We start from the raw sequence: 9,160 nt of genomic DNA on the forward strand, positions 1-9,160 counted from the left end.
TTTGACCTTGAATTTCTTAATCCTCCTGCCTCCACTGCTCACTGGTGGAATTAAAGGACTTGTTCTTTAAATTAAAAACAAAAAGTTTTTGAGCGTATATCTGTATATTCGTGTTTATTCGTGTATATGCTTGGGTTCACATGTGTATGCCGGTGCTCCTACACGTTCATTGGCAGGCGGGTAGAGTTGACATCCTGCATTCCTCTATATTTATCTAGGCAGGTTCTATCTGGAATCCGTCCTCCAGTTGATGGATTTGCCCCAGGGGTCTTCTGTCTTTCTTACAAGGCTATAAATTCCAGTCCTCACATGAGCCATTTCCCAGCCCTAATTTAATTTTTATTAGGATATGTTAATTATATATGAGTTTCATTCTGGCATTTTCATGCACACACAATATATTTTCCATATTCATAACATTCAACCAGTTTCACTTTCCTATTTCTCAGGCCTTTGCTCTTCCTACTTAACTAGTTAATGAATTTTGATGACCAGATGAGTTTCCTTAGGTTTAGAGACTGTTGACAGGAGCACGAACTCCTTATTCTGAGGCCACACCTCTCTCTTCTCTCCCTGTCCCTGTTCCTCTCCCTCCCCCCATCTCTGAGACTTAGGGGACCTCGTGAACCTCTTCTTTCCTAGCTCCCTCTTTAAAACGATTTATTAAGTAGAAGAGGACACTAGATGTCATTATAGATGGTTGTGAGCCACCATATGGTTTCTGTGAATTGAACTCAGGACCTCGGGAAGAACAGCCATTGCTCTTAACTCGTAAGCCATCTCGACAGCCCAGCTCCATTCTTTGATCGATTCACTTAGAGCAGTGGTTCTCAACCTCCCTAATGCTACAACCCATTAATACAGTTCCTCACGTTGTGGTGACATCTTCCCCCCACCATAAAATTATTTCGTTGCTACCTCATAAGTATAACTTTGCTACTTTATGAATCATAATGTAAATATCTGATATGTGACCCCAAGAGGGTCGTAACCCATGTGTTGAGAACCACCGACTTAAAAGTGTCTTGCATACTTACCACTGGGCCACCAGACTCCTTGAATTTTGAATCCTTAGCTGCACCCTCAGTAAGGCCTCTGCTGGGATTTAGCAGCTATATATCTGAATACAATCTGAAATTGGGTGTTTAATAGGTACTAAGCTTTTAAAGTGTTAGGGATCAAATCCCTGGTCTTTATTTATTTAATGTATACGAGTACACTGTAGTTGTCTTCAGACACACCAGAAGAGGGTATTAGATCTCATTACAGATGGTTGTGAGCCATGTTGCACATGTTGGTCCCATGTTGCTAGGAATTGAACTCCGGACTTGTGGAAAAGCAGTCAGTGCTCTTAACCGCTGAGCCATCTCTCCAGCCCTCAAATGCCTGGTCTTGTTAGAGCTATGCTAGTTCTGCCTCTGAACTAACAGTCTCAGCCCCTCTCTGTTAGAGAGCACTTACTAGAAACAAGACTTGTTTCTTTTTTTCCTGAGGATGCAGCTGTAAGCAATCTAGAGGATTTCTGGGTTCTTCATATCCACATGCAAATGAGGGTGAGGTCAGGGAATCAGGAAGTAAGAAGGCCTGAGAGGGATAAGGCAGCATCAGATGATAGACAGCCGCTGGTTTGGCTCATTGCGGTATCCCTGGCATTGCCCTCCCTGGCATCTATCAAGGTGCCATCTTGATCTGCTATATCAAGGATTGAGTTGAAGGTAGGACCTGTGAGTGCTCTAGAGACATAGGGGTGACTCTTGTAGGACATGACTTCACATTTGAGGAAAATAAAATCACTGTGTTTTCTTTCCGTTCTAGGGAAGCAGTATGAACCCATGTTTCCCGAAGAAGTCATATCTGGGCTACTGATGACTGAACTGCAGCTTTAGGTTGTGAAGAGACATCTGAATGTTGTACACAGTGAGTCAAAAGTAAACAGGGCTATCTTCAGTTCCCTTTAGCAGTCATCTACTAGTTCTGTCCGAGTTTGCGTCTTTGCGACTCTTAGATGCAACTTTTGTAATGTACTGCTGAACCTGCTAGACCTCTGGTGCCCACCGACCCCAAAGCTCTGCCTTTGTTGTGCCCTCCGCTGATGTGTTTGATAAATGTAGTGATACATGGCTTCTTTTGTGACTACAAAATGTTCAAGTCACCTCCTCCACAGTGGCATACAACTTTAGGGACAGTCCAAATCCCTGCTCCCAGACACAGGTACTCTCAGTTGGCCCAGGAGAAGTGGGTCCAGAAGAACTGTGATGTGGGACCTCAGAGATGATCACCTGAGGAGTCATCAGGATTGGCACCAAGTGCCAGCACCAGCCATCTCCATCCATGTTGTATCTCAGAGTGGACAATGGTGAGTCCCTCCAGGAGCCAGCACCCCCACCCTGCCTTTTGTTGGCAGCTTGTTGGCTTATTCTAAGCTGGTTGTTATGTTGGACGTCCTATTACTGTTTCAATCCATTCCTTCGGGACATCTGTGGCCAGCACTCGACTTTTCTAACTTTACTTTCCTGTCTCTTGTTCATCTTCATTGCAACTTTGCCCTGTTTAGTTTAGAAATTCTGAGTGCTGGTTGTAAAGATGCCCGAGATAAGAGGCCCTGAGTTTCTTCTAACCCAGCAGGTGGTGATATCAGAAGGAACTCTGACATGTGGTGGCCTCCTACTGAGGCTTTGGGCTGGCAAAATGGCTCAGCAGGTAAAGGTGCTTGCTGCCAAGCCTGACGACCTGAGTTCAATCCTGGGGATACACAAGGTGGAAGAGAAAACTGACTCCTGCAATTTATGCTCTGACCTCCACACAAGTGGTATGGCATGTGTATATCCCATCCCCCAATAAAAAAAAAAAAAAAGAAAAAAGAAAGAAAGAAAAGAAAGAAACCAAACAAAACCCACTTGAATCAAAACCTGACTTCCTGGCTCAGAAGTTCCTTTCTTGGCTCACTTAGAAAGGCACAAGGGATGACTACTACTTAGTACCTGGAGTCCCTTCACATTTCCATAAATATGTAGCATGAACGTCAGACCCAATGGAAGGAACTGACCCTGGGGTGAAACCTGAGTGAACAACGCTCATGTGTCCTTAAGTCCTAAGCATAAGCCTTCAGTTAACACAGACTGTTGGAATTTTCAGGAGAAAAGGTCATTAAGATGGAACACATACACTCAAGATGGCAGGTCTATCTGCAACACAGCATGTGGGAGGCAAGAAGACCGGACAGAGTTCAAGGATGTGTAGGGCCAGTCTAGGGAGCTACTTGAGCCTCTGTTTGAAAAGCCCAAACTGAACAAAACAAGAATTGTAAGGAAGGAGAAGGCATTCAAGAAAAACTGTGGTCTGGGCTACCAGATTGCTTTGTTTGACAGGGAGGATCACTTGCAAATATTTGGGGAAATGTGGACACTGAACTGAAGATAGTGGGGCTTTGTGTTGTCCTCAGTGGGGGAATATTTGATATCCCTGTGGCTAAGCCAGAGTAAAAGGAGAGATGGTGAGTTGGGAGTCTACTTCAATTGGAATTTAGAAGCAGCTAAGAGGAGAAATGATAAAATTGCCAATGTGCAAGAAATTAATGAAGATGTTCAGGAGATAGAAGCTGGTCAGACAGGGCAGGGATCTCCCACCATTCATATCCTTAGGGTCACTTCTTCAGAAGTGGTAAATGGTGTGACAAGGCAGTAGAAACTGAGGAACAACAAACAGATAAGAACCCTAGTCCTTTTTTGTTATTCCCCAAATGAGCAACCAGAGTTGAAGGCTTGCACTAAATGGATTGACTAACTCATCCTTCTCCCCACACTACACACCAGTTTCTGACATAAGGAGTTTATTCTATCTATCTATCTATCTATCTATCTATCTATCTATCTATCTATCTATCTATCTATCTATTGAGGCAGTCTCTCTATGTAGTCCCTGCTGTCCTAGAACTCACTATGTAAAGATCAGGCAGACCTTGAGCTCAGAGATCCTCCTACCTCTGCCTCACGAATTTCAGAATCAAAGGTGTGTGCCACCAAGCCTGCCTGCATAAGTCCTTTAAAAAGGACCAGAGAAACAGTTAGATGGCACTCTGGGACCCTGCTTGCTGTACAGGAGCTCACCTCTAGTTATTTTTCCTCCCTCCCTTTTTCTCTCCCTCCCTTCTTCTCCCCCCTCCCCCAACTTCCATTTAGGAATCTATAACAAACTTCTAAAACCCACTCTCTTTGGTCCATGAATTTCATTCTCTGGATCTGAGAGATGAGATCCACAAAGCCTGGTTCAAGGCAGCCTTGGTGGCTGGCTGTTGAGTTTATTGGATTCTAGCGAGCTCCCTAAGAAGAGAAGGGTTCCCTCACTCTCTAAGATACATTGATATTCCAACCTCATGAGAATTGAAAGATGTTGAAGGACAGGAAATTGGTAAGAAGATTTCAGTGCTTGGAGAGATGGTTCAGTGGTTAAGAGCATTTGCTACTCTGCCAGAGGACCTGGGTTCAATTTCCAACACCTACATCAGGTGGCTCCCACCATTTATAACTCTAGCTCCCAGGGCTATGGCCTCCAGGGTACCTGCTTTCATATGTACCATATCTACATGCACACACACACACACTGTCACATAATTAGAAGTGATAAAAATCTTTAAAAAGGTGAAAATTTTAGAGCTTATATCTGATCTAAAGATGAATTCTGAGGAAACTAATGGCCACTGTCTCCATTCTTGCCCACCTTTCTCTGCCAGGCTCCTCTTCTATCTCACTCTGCTTCCACCTCCTCCTCCCCACCTCTACTTCTAAATTTTTTTAAATTTTTAAATTTTTTTTGAGACAGGATATCTCTATGGAGCTCAGTATGTAGATCTCAAACTCATGAGATATCCTGTATCTATCTCCAAGTGCTGAGATTAAAGGTATGTACCATCATGCCTGGAACAATATTCTATATCAAAAGAAGACATTGTTATGGCCGCTATCTATACTCCCTGGGCCAAAGACTGAGCTGGCAACTGGCTGGATGGTTCAGCAGGTGAAAAAACCCTTACCACACAAGCCTGGGCACCTGGGTTTGATCCTTGTAACTCAGGGCAAATGTAGCGAAACTGCTCCCCAAGTTCTCTGCCCCCAACACACATATACACACACACATACACATATATATATATACATACACATGTACACACATACCCCACATACCCCATATGCACATACACACGCCACATGCATACACACACATACCCATGCCACGTACATATACACACATACACATATGCACGCAAACATACACACATACAGACAATATACTACACACATATACACACACATACCTCCATACACACATACACATTCATATACATTCACACACAAAAATAACACAAATTAAAAACATTTTTAAATGACTCTGATTGTGAGGTTACCTGCACAGACACACACACAATACATCCCCCACACATACATACACACATATACACACATACACATTTACACACATACATATACACACAGATAATTCAAATACAGGTTTTTTAAAATGACCTGGAAACTTTGATTGTGGGATTTCCTGATCCATTCAAGAATCCTTTCGGGGGGGCTGGAGAGATGGCTCAGCAGTTAAGAGCACTAACTGCTCTTCCAGAGGTCCTGAGTTCAATTCCCAGCAACCACCTGGTGGCTCATAACCATCTGTAATGGCATTCTTCTGGTGTGTGTCTGAAGATAGTTGCAATGTACTCATATAAAATAAAAATAAATCTTTTTTTTTTAAAGAGTCCTTTGGGATTTGCTAAAGAACTCCAGGTCATGTTATTGACCTCTGAACCAGAGTTTTCTGATATATCAATTAATTCAATTATTGGCTTCAGGAAGCCAGGGAGGGGGATGGTTTTGTTTGCTAGATAGAAAAAGCACCTTGAGGATCTCACAGGTGTGCTGGGCCTGATAACACACATCTGGCATCCCAGCACGTGGGAGGTGGAGGCAGGAGCATTATGAGTTCAGGGTCATAGTCAGCTACATGATGGGTTCCAGGCCAGCCTGGGCCACATGAGACTTTGTCTCAAAGAGCCAGAGTGGGGCCAGTGAGATGACTCTGTGGGTGTGCTAGTCACTTTTCTATTGCTGTGATGAAGTATTATGACCACCATAAGGCAGACCAAAGCGTTGATTTTGGTCTTGTGTTGCAGCTTGGGTGGAGGGGCAGACGTGGAGGCTGGAGCAGCAGCTGAGCACTCACATTTGAAGTGGAATACGCAAAGCAGAGAGTGTGGAGTAGAAATATGCATGGATTTTGGTTCCTTGAAGACTCCTGGTGACACACTCTCTCCAGCAAGATCACACTTCCTAAGTCTGGCCCAACAGTGCTACCAGCTGAACTCCAAGAATTCAAATACCTGAGACTTATTGGGGGTCGGGGTGGGGAATCTCATTCAAACCACAACAGAACAGAGAGTAAAGGTGCTTGCTGCCAGCCCTAAGGACCTGAGGTTGAAGCCTGGGACCCACATGGTAGAAGAAGAGAACTAACTCTTACAAATTGTCCTCTGACCTCCACATGGATGCTATGGCATGTTCCCCTCTCCTCAATAAATGAAAATGAAATTTAAAATAAGCTTGAGGCAGGAGCTGGGAGAGACACAGAGGATTGTGAGTTCAAGGCCAGCCTGAATTGCACATATGCTTTTGAGCCACACAAAATAAAGGACCCTAAAAAGGGGCTGATGGGACTGGAGAGATGGGCCAGTGGTTAAGAACGTTGGATGCTCTTCCAGAGGTCCTAAATTCAATTCCCGGCATCAACACAGAGGCTGGCAACCACCTATAATTGTAACCCTATGGGATCCAGTGCCCTCTTCTGGAGTGCATACAGGTAGACAAAACACCCATACATATTAATATGTAAGCAGAGGAGCACCCGATGAACTTTTTTGTATCATTCTAAAGCAAAGAAAGAAACTGGTATCCGTTTTTTTGTGTGTGTGTGTGTGGGGGGGGGTGGGGTGGAGTGGGATTAGCAGACAGTGAGGGAGGAAATGAGCAAAGGTTGCAAGTTAAGAGTAGTGGGCGGACCCAGACAAAGTCCATGTTTCTCTGTGAGTCAGTTCTAGTCTATCTAGAGTCCCTGTTTCTCTCCCCTCCCTATCTCTCTCTCCCTCTGTCTCTCCTCCCCCTTCTTCCTCTGTCACACTCCAAAGCTTCTACTTCTTTCTGTGACACCTGGATAGTAAAATAACCTCCATCTAGCCTTTCTTGGGAGGCTGGGTGGGGATGGGTGGTGGTGGTGTCTCTTATTTTGTGTATATGCACATACACATAGTGAAAGTGGGTTTTCTCTTGTTAATTTTGTCTCTGTATGAGCCTGTGAAGGGGATTGAACCCAAGGCTTTGCACACATGAGGCAAGTATACTTCCACTGGCTGTGCCCATAGCCTTCCTTTTACTTTGTGACAGAGACTCACTAAATTTGTTAGGCTGGCTTGAACTCTGTAGCCCAGGCTATGATCCTCCTGCCCCAGCCTCTAGAGTAGCTTGATTTCCAGGCCTGTTCCAACAAATGTAGCCAGCCTCTCCCCACCCCCTCTTCCTTCCTTGCTTCTTGAGAACAGGTGTCCTTTTTTTTTTTTTTTTTTTTTTTTTTTTTTTTTTTTGTATTTTTTTTTTTTTATTTTAGATATTTTCTTTATTTACATGTGAATTTCTCCTTTCCCAGTTTCCCCTCCAAAAAACAAAAAAACAAACAAAAACAAACCCCTGTTGCCTCCCCCCTCCCGAGAACAGGTGTCCTTATGTAGCCCAGGCTGGCTTGGAACTTACTGTGTGACCGAGACTGACCTTGAACTCTTCCTGTCTCAGCCTCTGGAATGCTCAGATTAAAGATGTAGGTATCAGAGTGCTAAAACTAGATCCATCCCTACAAAGATGCGTGGGCCTTAGGGAAAACCTCTACTTGCATCTGATAATCTCCAATTGTCCCGTCCCCAGTCAGTATGCCAAGGATATCATACTGTAGGGTGTGCTGCTCCGAGTCCCATAGACACCTCCATCCATCCCTCCTCCCACGGTGATGGCTAAAATTAAGTTTTAAGTGTAAATCACTGCGAGTAAAAGATCTATAAAGCAAAAATCCCTCTAACGTGTGGGCCCCACTTGCCCAAGGTCAGACAACTTCCTGGGATGCTGGGGCTGCTCTTCATGTACAATAACAAGCCATGTGTTTTCACTTCTGTAAACAAGTTGGTCGCCCCAACTGCATAGGATGTGCTTGATCACATGTAGGGAGGAGGTAGCTACATAGGCAGGAAGTAGATCAGGGTGTGTGCTTTCCCAACGGACGAAGGCAGGAAGTACATAGTCTTGTGGGTTTTGCCTTTGAAAGCCTTTGACTAAGGTAATTTGCTACCACATCCTGGAAATCTCAGGTATAGAGCTGGCCAGTGTGCGTCGTTCGGGTCCGTATTGAACAAAGCTCCTTCAAATTTGAGCTCAAAAGCTGTGGTAGTGGTCTTAGTCTTACTTGGTGGGATTTATAGCAAGTTAAATTTCAAATCTGGGGGGTTGGAGAGATGACTCAGGGGTTAAGAGCATTAACTGCTCTTCCAGAGGTCCTGAGTTCAATTCCCAGCAACCACATGGTGGCTCACAACCATCTGCATTGGGATTCCATGCCCCCTTCTGGGGTGTCTGAAGACAGCTCCAGTGTACTCACATAAATAAATAAATAAATAAATAAATAAATAAATAAATAAATAAATAAATTCAGCCGGGTGGTGGTGGCGCACGCCTTTAATCCCAGCACTTGGGAGGCAGAGACAGGTGGATTTCTGAGTTTGAGGCCAGCCTGGTCTACATAGTGAGTTCCAGGACAGCCAGGGCTATACAGAGAAACCCTGTCTCGAAAAAAAAAAAAAATTCAACCCCCTGACAAGCAGCTGAGGGACCTATTTAACATATCAAATCAGACCTGGCTTCTAGGTTCTCCCAGCATCCCTTTTACAGGCTAGCCTAGGCTACATAGGGAGACCTTGTCTCAAAAAACCTTAAAAAAAAGTAAATAACATGAAGTAATAATTATTTTTTAAAATGTTACCTTAAATATGATTACAGTCGCCGGGCGGTGGCGCACACCTTTAATCCCAGCACTTGGGAGGCAGAGGCAGGCAGATTTCTGAGTTCGAGGCCAG

At 44.2% G+C, this 9,160-nt stretch overlaps 1 long non-coding RNA gene across 1 annotated transcript in view; it reads left to right on the top strand.

Moving 5' to 3' along the window:
* Positions 1-6,542, top strand: part of LOC116101864 — a 6,790-nt gene extending 248 nt beyond the window's left edge. Inside the window, exons 2-4 of the long non-coding RNA XR_004122943.1 lie at positions 1,816-1,917; positions 2,206-2,356; positions 6,167-6,542. This is a non-coding gene — a long non-coding RNA (uncharacterized LOC116101864). The remainder of the gene's footprint in view (positions 1-1,815; positions 1,918-2,205; positions 2,357-6,166) is intronic.
* Positions 6,543-9,160: the final 2,618 nt, after the last annotated feature.

Source organism: Mastomys coucha, unplaced genomic scaffold (assembly GCF_008632895.1).
Source record: "Mastomys coucha isolate ucsf_1 unplaced genomic scaffold, UCSF_Mcou_1 pScaffold21, whole genome shotgun sequence".
NCBI lineage: Eukaryota > Metazoa > Chordata > Mammalia > Rodentia > Muridae > Mastomys > Mastomys coucha.